This window comes from Podarcis gaigeae (genome assembly GCF_964106915.1).
Source record: "Podarcis gaigeae genome assembly, chromosome: 3".
Taxonomy (NCBI): domain Eukaryota; kingdom Metazoa; phylum Chordata; class Lepidosauria; order Squamata; family Lacertidae; genus Podarcis; species Podarcis gaigeae.
This window is the reverse complement of record NC_139680.1, coordinates 29168905-29183290: the sequence shown is the minus strand read 5'-3', so window position 1 is coordinate 29183290 and position 14386 is coordinate 29168905. Positions and strand designations below refer to the sequence as shown.

At 44.0% G+C, this 14386-nt stretch overlaps 1 long non-coding RNA gene across 2 annotated transcripts in view; it reads right to left on the bottom strand.

The window, feature by feature from the left end:
• LOC310840805 overlaps positions 1-14386 on the bottom strand; it is a 134217-nt gene that overhangs the window by 118225 nt on the left and 1606 nt on the right. The window contains exon 2 of one of the 2 annotated variants that reach the window (XR_014562154.1): positions 6951-7075. This is a non-coding gene — a long non-coding RNA (uncharacterized lncRNA). Of the gene's footprint in view, positions 1-6950; positions 7164-14386 lie in introns of those variants that run through there. The other variant, XR_014562155.1, reaches the window with a different exon arrangement.

Here is a 14386-nt window from a genome sequence, read left to right as displayed (position 1 = left end):
ACTTCTCTGAATCTTGCAATGCAGTTCTCCAACTAAAATGTGTACAAAAATTATTACATTGCGGGGAAGTGTGCATAAAAATCCATATACTCATGAACCTAAAATTTTTGAAATGCCTTAAATAAGGGGAAATTGCTTGCAAAAAAAGTACATATTAGGAGGTATGTACACTAAAATGTGGGCATATTTTTGAGAGGGCATTTAAAAAAAAAACTTGCAAACTAATGTGAAAATGTGGTGAAGTGAACTTTAATTGCAAAAATGAGAAGCTGAGGCTGATACTGACAGATTCACCCATCCCTATTAACAATTCTATTTTTCCCTCCCCAAACTACAGTGTGTCCTCCAATACAAAGTGATCCAAAACCAGGATACCCTCTTCCAGGACCGGAACCTACATGAGCCACATCACCCATGCAAGATCGTTGCCCCAAAATAGTGCAGGGAGAGGCATGATTATAACTCAAAATCATGTGAGATTGTGGCGGCCATCTTGGCTGCCATGCTCTCGCAAGAAAAAAATGGAATGTTGAGGTGTGCGACTGCTGATTCACATTCATGCACACTTTACATTCACCTCTTCCCAACAGCTGGGAAGGGGAACAAATGAGAGTGTCTCATTTAAATACAGAGAGAGTTCCAACTCTCTCCTCACCATTAGCTCCAATCAGTAGATCATTTGGCTTAACAATGAGCAATCTAGCAAACAAAGCAATGAGCAGACAGCAGCTAAAATGTAAACACTAGACTGGACTCGACAAGGATAAAACCTGATATTCTAAAGCAAAAGTAATCCTAAACATCATTGCAAGAGGAATAGGAAGCCAATAAGTACAGCATTCGATTGCCATGGTGACAGGTGAACCCACTGCTAACAGCTGACTGATCATTTTAATTCACTAACTCCTCCAGCTACACAGTAAGTGTGAGGTGTGGGGGTGTATATATAATACAAAGCTTCAGCATATAACTTTTGAATATTTAGCCGGACCACACCACCCAACCCCCGGTGAAGGCACAGCAACATATGAAGAAAAGGTACCTCAATCCTGATGAATTACTACAAAGGCAAGCTTAACCAGCAAACAAAAGTTGTGTTGAAAGAGCAATTTGGGATTTTTCTCTACTGTGAAAAGTTGTTTAAATGGAATTCCAGGTTTTGGGGGCTTTGCACCACAGAGTGCCAGATGTTCTCTTTTGCTAGCTGTTAAGGCAGGAAATGTCTGAAGGTCAGCTAACACAAACCAAGGTCAGGTACTCCGCTTTCAAATCTAATAAACAAGCCGGCATCATCCATATTGTCACAATATGACGGAAGCAGAGATCAAAGGCCAAAGCAAATCATGCCAGGGAAGTACAAAGATGAAGCTTTACAAACAAAAAAATTCTAAACAGAATTCAAAAATTGGAAGAACATAGCTAACTTTTCAACAACAATGAGGGAGGAGTCATTTTTATAAAAACTGGTGCATATGCAGGAGAAGCAGCACCTGAAAAGGATGTTTTTTATAGAATAACCCTGTGCAGCCTCAAGCATCTATTCACACCAGTATGATGATGTATTTTGTGGCACAATTAGAACCTAATAATTTGCCGATCTTAGCATCCTGGCTATCAGCCGTGGCCGAACAAGTACCAAATGGCACTTGAGAGATAGGGGTTGATGACGACATCCCTCTTTTACTGGCATCTGGTGATCAGAGATCTATTGTTTCTGAAAACAGAAGCTGCACTCTTAGCTACCTGGACTAGTAAATACTGACAGCTATCCTTCATGTACTTGTGTAAGAGTGTGTGTGTGTGTGTGTGTGTGTGTGTGTGTACAAAAAGAAAAACACACACCAATACAGTGGTACCTCAGGTTAAGTACTTAATTCGTTCCGGAGGTCCGTACTTAACCTGAAACTGTTTTTAACCTGAAGCACCACTTTAGGTAATGGGGCCTCCCGCTACTGCCACGCCACCAGAGCACGATTTCTGTTCTCATCCTGAAGCAAAGTTCTTAACCTGGGGTAATATTTCTGGGTTAGCGGAGTCTGTAACCTGAAGTGTATGTAACCTGAAGTGTATGTAACCCAAGGTACCACTGTAAATCAATTTTAGAAAGGGGGAAGATTAGACATGGATGCACAAAGCATTTTTAATTTTTTAAAAATTGAGATTCCTTGTGCACTGCTCCGCTCCCCATTTCTTCCCGCCCAGGGCAGCCTTGCCCTCTGCCTGTCCCTCAGAGCCTGCATGTCACGTGGGCTTGATGGAAGCAGCCTCTCCTCCTCTTCGCCTGCTCTCCAGCAGCAGCTACGAGCTGCCCAAGGAGGCCAGCAGCTGCCATGAATAGGCCATGGGGTGCTCCCCTGCCGCATCTCAAGACAAACACCGGCTCACTCTCTTTCCCAAGCTGGGTGACAGAAGCACTGGGTGGGGAAAATAGGGGCGTCCCTGGATCAAATCAGAAGCTGGGATGGCTTTTGTAATTATGGGACTGAGGGTATGAACTTAAAATCAGGAACTTGAAGGGAAGGGAGGGGCAAAAAATAGACATGAATCCAGAAATACAAAATGGGTGGCAAGTATGGCCATGCACCAATGGTACCAAATAGTATGGGGAACAGCCTTATTGGAAAAACTAACCAATAAACTGAAACTGACACGGGGATAAATGGAAGAAGATGCCTTCATCCCGGTATGGCTCCCCTTTATCACATACACAGCCCAACAAGAATCCAAACAGCACATGAATCAATATGGCTAACCTGATTCAAGAACACACACATCCACACCCCACTCACACATGAAAAAGTTCACCACAGCCAATCACAAACAAACCACCACACCCTAGGCCAACCCCAGCCTCTCTCACCACCAAAAACACAAGCAAATAGTAAAGAGAACCCGTACAAGCAACGCTGACACAAAACCCCACACATACATTAAGTAAAATAGAAACATCGCCACCCGACTCCACCCCCACCCACCATGCCCCCCTCCACCTCTTCCCTCCTTTTCTTCCTAATGTAACACTAATGTCTCAACAAATGGAACTGATCTGGAGAAAATGTAACTTGGAAAAAGAGACATTGCACACACTTTTCTAAATCTATAAATCTTTAATAAAAAAAATACGTTAAAAAAAAAATGGCCATGTCTGCATTTGCTTAGGTTGGGTTGCATTCAGGAGAAAAACTATGAATATTAATAGGCATTTGTGTGGGTTATTCTGGGATAGGTGCCTTACTTGCATACTGCTCTCACCTTTTTAAAATATAAATCCCCAAGTTAAAATTTAAAAATATCGAAGAGAAGAAACATGCAGTACAGCATTTTACACAAACTGCGATGGAACGTATTAAAACAATCAATACCGAAACCCTTCCGCTACTTTGTACTTCTCGAACGACATTCAGAGCAAGGTACGCCCTTCAAAGTCATAAGGAGAACACTTGAAAGTCAAAAATGTAGGTGGCTCTTTTTTCCCTCTTTTTTTCAAAGAGAGAACCAGAAATGTTAGCAGTAACTCTTGCCTTTTCGGAGCTGCTTGACATGAAAGTGTCATTCATTAGCTCAAACCTGCACAGTGCTACATCTCTAAGGATTGAAAGCCTGCATAAAAGGGTGTCATTCCCTCCGGCAGCTCTTTTCAAGGCCAGAATGTCTTGCTCTTATTTTCCTGCTGACATGAGAACATTGAGCTGCAAAGTCAAGAGTGCCGCCGCAAGGAATCCATTATTTTTTGATGCTTATACCTTCTCATCTAGCCATAGATGGGGATCAAACAACAGCGCCAATTCCATTCAAAATCGACATCCTCCTACGGTAGAAGCCAGGCAGACAATAGTTTTGCATAGTGGTGATAGTGCTTTGAGAGGCACTGTGTCTCTGTGCCAATATTTCTTTTGTCGGCTCTAGTCCAAACAGGTGGCACACATTTGTTGAAGTAACCTGCAAAACCTTTCTGACCAGAGATGAATACAAGTGACAGTGAGTGCACCACACTACAGTCATTGCTCCTCTGGGGTGAGGGTGAGTAAAAGAAAAGTAAGTGGGACATCACAAACCCTCTGCAAGTTATGTTGCTTGGTAATGTTATGTGGAAGTAAGGTAAAGGTAAAGGGACCCCTGACCTTTAGGTCCGGTCGTGGCTGACTCTGGGGTTGTGGCACTCATCTTGCCTTATTGGCTGAGGGAGCCGGCGTACAGCTTCCGGGGGTCATGTGGCCAGCATGACTAAGCCACTTCTGGCGAACCAGAGCAGCGCACAGAAACGCCGTTTACCTTCCCGCTGGAGCGGTACCTATTTATCTACTTGCACTTTGACGTGCTTTCGAACTGCTAGGTTGGCAGGATGCTAGGTTGGCAGGAAGTATTGTGGAAGTGTTGGGGGTTAAAAGAAATGCAGACAGCAGCCAAGGAAGCAATTGTAAGGTTGCTAAGTTCTCTCAGTGCCCCCTGTGCAAACAATGGCTTGCTAAGCAGAGACATATTGGAGAAGTTTTTCCAGACTTCAAAAAAACCCCCACAGAAGACTAAGATGGGATTTTATGATGGTTTAATAACAATAATTTTATTTATATGGACTCTATTTCCTTTAAAGAAGATAAAAAGCAGGGGGATTGAGTGTTTAATTGGCAGGAAAGTATAAACAATACAGCTGTATCTTTTATCCATTAGAAGGAGGACACATTTATCTGACGGCTAAAGCCTCATCATATATTATCAGTGTGTTTCACAGAAAGTTGATGCAAGCCAGTACTGAACAGTTCTGGAAGTATGAATTTACTCTTATCATTGTAAATGTGACTTTTAATTATTGTAGATGACTGCAAAACCCTTTCAATGATACATTTCCCCTTCCTCCCCCCTTCTCTCTTCTCTCTCTTTTCTCACACCCCTTTTCTTCCCCAATACAGTATTTTGCTTAAACTTGTGGCTAAAACCAATCACCTCTCCTTATGTACACTTCATTGGTGTTTTTAAATAAAACGCTGGATTTCGAATGTGTCAGTTTTATACAACCACAACATGTTGTCATCGTGCATGTGGAGTATCTTTTATGTGGAATATGTGGGGGACATTCCTGGTAGCCCCACCCTTGAAGGATTGGGGTTCCAGATCCCGAGGAAACAAACATGTGTGCAACTATACATGAGATATGCTGCTTGATTGTAAAAAAGCCAAAAATCTGCAAAGTGGTTTATTTGTTGCAGGCGGCACCATTTCCATTCTGCTGCAGTTCATCTGTTTCCAAAAGCTATGTTATTCATCTTGCCGCCAACCGTGGCAAAACTATGTAACTTAAAATATGTAACACAATTAATGATGCAAATTATGTAACATATATTATCCCACCCCATTCAGTTCAGTGCAAAGGAAACACATCACAAGTGCTGGAGGTATGTAATCATTTGTGGCTTGAAAGCAACAGCAAATACGGATTCTAAGCTGGATTGATTTGCATTCCAAACGTGACAAACAAACATTAGCAATTTCTGTTCCCATTTTTGTTTATGTCAGAATTCTCCAACCTGCCAAGTTCATTTCCAGTATTCATTCCCAGTGACCGATATTTAGAGAGATGTGCTACCACTGGTCCTTGATAGCAGGATATGTCCCTCATAACTAGCAACTGGCCACTGCTAGCCATTGTTCAATGGTTTCTTTAAATGTAAAGGTTCATCATTGCTCCACCCGATGTGTATGTCTTTAAGGGACCAGAGCAAGGGCCAGAGCAAAATAAGGAGACCCAGCTCTACAGCTGTGAAACATAGCAGGTGCTGCTGAGTTGTATTGAATATGTGTCAGCAATTGGATGTAGTATATAAGCACCTAGCTCTCCCATTACCCTGGGGGATGGGTTGGTGGTTGGGTCTGGTTTGTTGTTGATGTATTTAATGTATTAGGAGTTTTTGTTTTTGTAATTAAAACCTTGTTTAAGTTATTTTTGAGTCCCTTTTTAATGCATGGTCTCCCCAGCAAGCTTGCTGCAGCGCTACCATACTGCAAATAGCCAACAGCCATATCCTCCATAAATTTGTCGAATCCCAATTCAAAATCTTCGCTCTGTGACCACCACCACATCGTATGTTGGGTGGGGGTGTTTCATTATTAACAGGACAGAGTTTCTCATGCCCTTTTTTAATTTCCAACAAACCACACTATGCTCCAGGTAGCATAGACATAAGCAACCTAAGCTGACAACAAAAGAAGAAGAAGAAGGAGGAGGAGGAGGAAGAGGAAGAAGAAGGAGGAGGAAGAGAAGAAGAAGAAGAAGAAGGAAGAGGAAGAAGAAGAAGAAGAAGAAGAAGAAGAAGAAGAAGAAGAAGAAAGGGGGTATACAGTATCAGTTTACCTCAGAAGGATCACCCTTGCATTGCAAGTGCCATTGAGTCTGTACAAGAGGGCTATTAAAAAACATGTAGATAAATATATGAATATTCCAAATAGACTGGCAATATCAGCGCATGCAGGGACACGGGTGGCGCTGTGGGTAAATCCTCAGCGCCTAGGGCTTGCCGATCGCATGGTCGGCGGTTCGAATCCCTGCAGCGGGGTGAGCTCCCGTCAAACAGTCCCAGCTCCTGCCCACCTAGCAGTTCGAAAGCACCCCTAAAGTGCAAGTAGATAAATAGGTACCGCTTTCTAGCGGGAAGGTAAACGGCGTTTCCGTGTGCTGCGCTGGTGCCGGCTCGCCAGAGCAGCTTCGTCACGCTGGCCACGTGACCCGGAAGTGTCTCTGGACAGCGCTGGCCCCCGGCCTCTAGAGTGAGATGGGCGCACAACCCTAGAGTCGGACACGACTGGCCCGTACGGGCAGGGGTACCTTTACCTTTACCTTTATCAGCGCATGCAATACAACAGCAGCAGTGCCCACACACACAAAGGCACATAAAATTCAGAACAATATGACCTTGTGCCACTAGTTGGTAGCTTTACTGAGATGTATGTTTTCTTACCATTTCCTGTTTTGTGCAGCAGCTTAGCAAGGGCAGCTCAACACCATAACATTCCATTTTAATAGCATCCAGCGATGTGAAGCTCAGGACAAAGTTTGTGGTTCCAGCCCAGCAGAGGTTTCTTCCTAAGGCAAAAGATGAAAGGGAAATAATGCAGCCTATCTGTCTCTCATGTATTCTCCATTCCCCAAAGGTCCTTGGATATACAGAACTAGATTTGGCTTCTGTTTCAGCTTAGCTTCCCAGCTGAGATACTATTGCAATGGTCTTTGTTCCAGTCCTCATCAATTCTGCCCTTATGTCTTGCTGGGGATAAGGCAAGGCACATTGCCAGTTGTGCCACTCACTAGGGTTGGGAGACAAATTTGGTCTGGTTCTCATCTCTGTGCATTTTATTCTGTTTCATGTATTTTGCTTTTGTAGCAACTTTGGCTACACAAATGAACAGTAGCACCCGTAATTTCAGTGTGACCCTACCGAATTTGCATTTCCCAAGCAAATACGTGAACTAAAGCACAACTTTCTTTAGAAACCAGCACTTCTCCAAATTCTGTAATGCAGTTCTCGACCCTTAGAACGTCTACGGAATGCATATATTAGAGGCAGGTGTGCATAAAAATTGAAATACAAGTGAAAACATGTAAAATGCATTATATTGGGGAGGGGGTTGCTTGCAAATATGTGTTTATTGGGAGAACCGAACACTAAAATGCTTTTAGAATTATTTTTTTAAAGGAAATGGATGCAGAAATGTGATTGGAAAAATTAGAAGCTAAGAAGCCAGCAATGAAAGATTCACCCATCCCTATACTTAGCATGAAGCTTTGTATTCTTTTCTCCACTCCTTCCTGGAATCATCCCTCTCTCTAGTGGCAAATGGCGGTGGGGAATGGTAGGGTCGGAGGCAGGGTGAAATATACTTGGAGTCGAGTGTGGATTTCATGCTCTTTATTCAGCTCATAGTAGTGAGGAAGAATAAAAGTTCCCCCAGAATGTCTGCTTTATATACATTACAGTGGTACCTTGGGTTAAGTACTTAATTCGTTCCAGAGGTCTGTTCTTAACCTAAAACTGTTCTTAACCTGAAGCACTACTTTAGCTAATGGGGCCTCCTGCTGCTGTCGTGCCGCCGGAGCACGATTTCTATTCTCATCCTGAAGCAAAGTTTTTAACCTGAAGCACTATTTCTGGGTTAGCAGAGTCTGTAACCTGAAGCGTATGTAACCCGAGGTACCACTGTATTTACACAATGGTCCCCACGTGAATGGCTAATTCCGGGATTCACCTGTAGGCCAATCAGGTTGCAGATACACTTCCACCTGGAGCTGGATTGGGTGGCTCCTGTGGACCAATCAGACTGCTGCATTCTGGACCCTATTGTTCTAGGACCAATCAGACTGCTGCCTTTTGGATCCTATTCAACTCAGTACATAACACAGGGAGACTAACAGTAAGTAGAGCCAGAGTCAATGACAGGCAATGCCATCTACTGTAATGCTAGATTAAACCCCATTTTGCTGCTCCTTTTGGAGTCCTACAAGGGCAACACTGAGATTACAGAAGAGAAATCTGCCACAAGCAGTGTCACCACCTGAACTGGTTCTAAGGAGGCAGGCAGGTGAAAAGTGGTGGTGTTTGAGGCCAGGCTGCATGGGAAAGGGGCAGTGCCCCATTCGCCCATCTCTGCATCACCTCAGGAGCTCTGGTTGACTCCCTCCCCACATGCTACCATCCCAAGGGGAAGCAATTGTTTGGTAGCGTCCTTATAATAGCCTTTGAGATGAAGACATTGGATTCAAACCTATGATTCCAAGTGACAAGGACTTAGAGGACTTTAAGTGAGACGTTTAACAAGTGCTTCTTGGAGCTGTCCTTTTCACTCATCCCCATACAGTTAAATCTGATACTGCAATGCCACAATTTCTCACACTGCAGGCAAGCAATCATTCGCCTTGTTTAATTGTATTTATTGAATGATACCAGCCGACCCCCCCTGCTGCTTAAAATCTGTCTTATCACATTTTGTTCAGCATGGCAGCAGCATCTACAATCTTACAAATGGATGGTGCACAATCCATTAGCATTTTTAGACGCATTAGTGCCTGCACAAACATGCCCAAAGCCTCTTATTATCCTCCTTTTACACTTCCAATAACATTCAGATTGAATGACAACCTTGTCACTGAGATTTTGCTTCACTCTCTAAGTTTTGGGAAAACAACCACACAGAAACAAAAATAATCAAAACAACCTGCTGGCTTCAAGCATTAAAAGTACAGTGTAAGGAGCAGGCAGCCAAAGGAAGTTTAGAAAGAAAAGGGGGGGGGGCGGTGTCCTTGGGGCAATGATTTTATGGAAGGCATACAGCCGCAGCTACTATTTCTAGACCACAACAAGATCTGCAGTGGGGTAAGGGCAGAGGTGAGCCTGATATAGACACATTCTCCCGTGGAAGCCTGCAGATGAATGTTCTGCTTTACCACCCATGCATACATGTTGTGTTAATCACTTGTAGGGTAACCATACGCATGTGTATTCAGAAGTTAAATCCCACTGAGTTTGGGGGGGGAGGGGATTACTGCCAGGTAGTGGGTAGAGATTGCAGCCTAAGCTTTCTATTTCTTTAAATAATGATGCGGTACTCAAAGTGATCACTGGCGTTTCCCATGACTTTCAGATCCTTATACAAATCCTAGATCTGTATTCTCCAGTATAGGAGAACAGGTCTTCAAGGTCACAGCTCACTGCATGGCATGGCTTCACCCCTCTGCAAATTACGAACTGAATTGAACATATAAAGGTAAAGAGACCGCTGACCATTAGGTCCAGTCATGACTGACTCTGGGGTTCCGGCGCTCATCTCGCTTTATTGGCCAAGAGAGCCGGCGTACAGCTTCCGGGTCATGTGGCCAGCATGACTAAGCCGCTTCTGGCGAACCACAGCAGCGCACGGAAACGCCATTTACCTTCCCGCCAGAGCAGTACCTATTTATCTACTTGCACTTCAATGTGCTTTCAAACTGCTAGGTTGGCAGGAGCAGGGTCCGAGCAACGGGAGCTCACCCCATCGCAGGGATTCAAACCGCCAACCTTCTGATCGGCAAGCCCTAGGCTCAGTGGTTTAACCCACAGCCCCACCCACATCCCAAATTGAACATACCATACACCAAGAGTTCACAACCTTTTGGGCGGGGCCCTGGGAACACATTTAGAAATTTAAGAAACTGCCACAGGGAGAAATGTCCCCTAAACAACAGACGAAACAGCTACACCCATCCACCCACCAATGGACCTTGACAGGCACCAAGGGAGGTGTCAAAGCGACCCCAACAGTACATTAAGATGAATGTAAGGAGCTGTGCTACCAAATGTATATTAGCAGTATAAGACTATCCATGATGGATAAAGTATCATAGTCACAAAAATATTGGAAACTTATGACCAAAACATGGCTATGGATTGGCCTACCATTATAACAACTGCTAGTATATGTTTCATAGCACAGCTGCTCTAAACAGTGCAGGTTTGTAGTCTGAGGTGCTCCTGGATCCATCATTTTAATCAGAGGCCCAAGCAGCTTTTGAAGTGGGGGCTGGTTCACTAGCTACAGCCTTGCCACAGCACTCCATTCTCTGTTAAACTCACATCTTGATTACTGCAAATGGACTCTAGTGGGCCTTCCCTTGAAGATATTCTGCTACTTCTGCACATAGTTGTGTAACATCTATTCTACAAGCTGGGCACCGGCTGCCCATCTGTTACCAAACCCAATTCAAGGCGTTAGTTTGGGTTTACAAAGCCCCAAGCGACTTGAGACCTAGTAACCTGTCAAAGCACCTTTCCCTATATTGAATGGCCTAGGCCTTGGGATTGGTGGAGGAAGGTGGCTGCTTGCTGTATTGATGCCAGTTGGCACACTTTGTGGTGACCATGACAGGGCTTTTGTATTGTGGTGCCCAGGCTTGGAACTTACGCCTCCTAGAGGCTTGGATGACAACAACATTATTAAGCATCTGCCAGCTCACTAGATCATATGTGTTCTTTCATTGCCTTTGGAAATATTTAACTTATTTTGGTTTCAACAAGTGCTTAAGGTCTTTCTGATCTGCTGCCTTTTACCAGTAATTGTTTTATACTGGATTTTATACTGTATTAGTGTTGCATGCTTTCATTCATCTGCATTTTGTTTTCAGATAATATGGTGGAAACCAGCCCGTGATTTTTATGGAATATTGTCCCGTAAACGGCATTGTGCTTGAAAGAGCAATTGCAGTAACAAGAAAAGAGAAAATATGTTTAATATCTTGGTGTTTGAGAGACATTGGTTCGGCTTGAAGGACTTAATGGAATTAACAACCATAATATGCTCACAAGATACAGGGATTTACTGTCGTTCCTTCTCACAGCAGCAAAAATAGAAGTTGGGGGGGGGGGGAGGAAATGGAAAAGAAAGTATGATAAAAATGTCACCAGTGATTCAGTGGTTGTACAAACTGTGGGAAGTTCATGCCACAGATAAGCTCTCGCATTAAATTTAAGGGGGGGAAATAGGCCATGTTAATCCTCAAGAATGCAGATGCCATTTGTACTTTACACAGAAGCTAATAAGGCACTTGCTGGCACACCCAAGCATTTTACTTCTGCATTTACTTACTGAACTTCATTTTTAATCTACGACAAAAGTGATTATCATATCAAGGTAGATTTAAATTTGGTAGCTTAGCAAAAACGGGCTGGAAAGAATTAAGATGAAGAATTAAGATTTTTTTCATAATATTAAATTGGGTTGCATTGATTTATCTTTTGTTATTAACTTTAAAAAATTATATAAAAGATTAATTATAAATCTATTGGATTCAGAGACTTGTGTGGGCAGACATCGCCACATAAAGAACTACACCTGTTATTACTGTAGGTTTTGTTTGACTGAAGGAAAACTGCCAAATTAACTAAGCCACTTCTGACAAGTTTTCTGTATGCCATCCAAATGCAAAATGCATCTCACTGTATAGAATGTGTCAAGTTTGGTGGATATAATGAAGGTGTTGAAATCTGTGGTTTTCTGAGTGGGCCTGCTGAGTCACTGTTTAAGACCCAGACCAACAAACAGATCCATAGGAAGATAACTGTTTTTTGAAATTTGAATTTGACTGTGTGGGTCCCCCTGAACGACACATGAAGGATGTGAAGAACTAATCAAAGGCTGGAGATTATATGCTTGCCCTGAATGAAAAAGGAGGTTCCTCGGTAACTCGTTGCTGGCACACACATTGTTTATGACATGCTTGACACACCTTATTTACTAGAGTCTAAGGCACCATCAAGTCTAATGCACACCTCAACGTTCCTAACCTTGAAACGAACAAAAAAGTATTTGCTGGCGAATGTAAATGTGCCGTCAAATTTAATCCGCAACATAATTTCCGCAACGTAATTTGGCAAAAAAAGTGAGCATTTTATTTGAGTAAATACAGTGGTACCTTGGGTTACATACGCTTCAGGTTACATACGCTTCAGGTTACACACTCTGCTAACCCAGAAATAGTGCTTCAGGTTAAGAACTTTGCTTCAGGATAAGAACAGAAATCAGGCTCTGGCGGCGCGGCGGCAGCGGGAGGCCCCATTAGCTAAAGTGGTGCTTCCGGTTAAGAACAGTTTCAGGTTAAGAACGGACCTCTGGAACGAATTAAGTACTTAACCCGAGGTACCACTGTACAGTATTTTCAGTAAACGCTCAGCATTTACCGGTACATAACACTCTCAAAGTACTATACTCTAAGGCTTGGTACTACAGTGGTACCTTGGGATGCGAACGGGATCCGTTCTGGAGCCCCGTTCGCATCGCATCCTGAACAGAATGTAAGACGCGTCTGCGCGGGTTGCGTTTCGCCGCTTCTACGCAAGCGCGTGACGTTATTTTGACTGTCTGCGCATGCGCGAGCGGCGAAACCCAGAAGTAACGCGCTCCGTTACTTACAGGTCGCCATGGAGCGCAACCCGAAAATACTTATCCTGAAGCGTATTTATCCCGAGATATGACTGTATAGGCCATGCAGCCTTGTCCCCTGTTTGGCGACACGCTTTCACCTTAAAGCCAGGGTTGGAAACCTGAAGTCCCATCAGTCCTACCCAGCATGACTGGTGGTCAGGGATCAATGAAGCTGCAGTTGAACAACATCGGGCGGGCCAAAGGTTCCCCATATATGTCTTGAGGTTTCTAGTAATTGGGGGGGGGGAGCCCTCTTTTTCCTCTTTCCACCTCTTCCTTCTTCCACCAGAACATTTTACTTCTGCTCTTTGTGGGTGTGCATTCTCATACACCCGACTATGCAGTATTAAGAACGATTTGTTAATAAGCACATCAGCTTTTTCAGAACCACCGGCTCCAGAAGGCTGCTTGGAATGGCAGAACTGGGGCTTTTTCCAAGCCAACTAATCTACCCTAGGGATAGGAACCTCCCCTCCAGAGACCAAATGCAGCTTCTAAGGCAGGCACCCCCAAATGTTTTGGGACTACAACTCCCATCATCCCTAGCTAACAGAACCAGTGGTCAGGGATGATGGGAACTGCAGTCCCAAAACATCTGGAGGGTCGAGTTTGGGGGTGCCTGTTTTAAGGCCTCTCTGTGAGGCCCTTAGGCCTGCTCCTCAGGCCACAACCTCTCACTAGCCCTACTTTACACACTCCTTGAGAGCTTTTGCTGGCTGGAACATGTCCTTGAACTCGGAAAACGCTTCTCGCCAGCCTAAGTGGTAGAGGTGGGGTGAATGTGTGTAGAAACAAGCCTACTGTGGCATTTGTTCCTCTGTCTACTCTTATCACTGGCCCCATTGGTGTGTGGCCCTTAGAAGGTTGCCTAGGAGAGAATGCAGCCCTCAGAAAAATGTTTCCTGCCCATGCTCTGCCTGGATAAATGACTATGGAGGCCATTTTAAGGGCAGGCTGGAACCCTCTACAACCCACAGATCCCTCCCCCCCCCCATTTTATTCTTCCTTTCCTCCAAGCAACTCAGCATGGCATATATTGCTGTGCTATTTTTCTAGAAAAAGTGGTGCCAGAAGTCACAATGAACGCCTCCCTTGTTCCCTTACAATGGCAATGGCACCCACCTGAGAGGTGTGGGAACTGAGTTCCGCCTGGAAAAAACGCCCTGCATAGGTGATTTTCCTCAGCCCATTTTACCTTTACAGCAGGCCCAAACTGAAAGATAGTGAGTTGATGAAGTATGCTTCATGGCTGAATGAGGATTTAAGGCCCAAGTCTGGCTTTAGCCTTAGCATGATGCACTCTAACCACACCACCATATTAACTCATGAATTGAGCATCTCAGCCAGCTGAGAAGAAGCCTAAAATGCTGCAGCAGCCTAGCTATGCTAGAAAAGGCTCAATTTCCAAGTGACAGGTTGGGGCCTGCCTTCCCCCATGGCTCCTTCT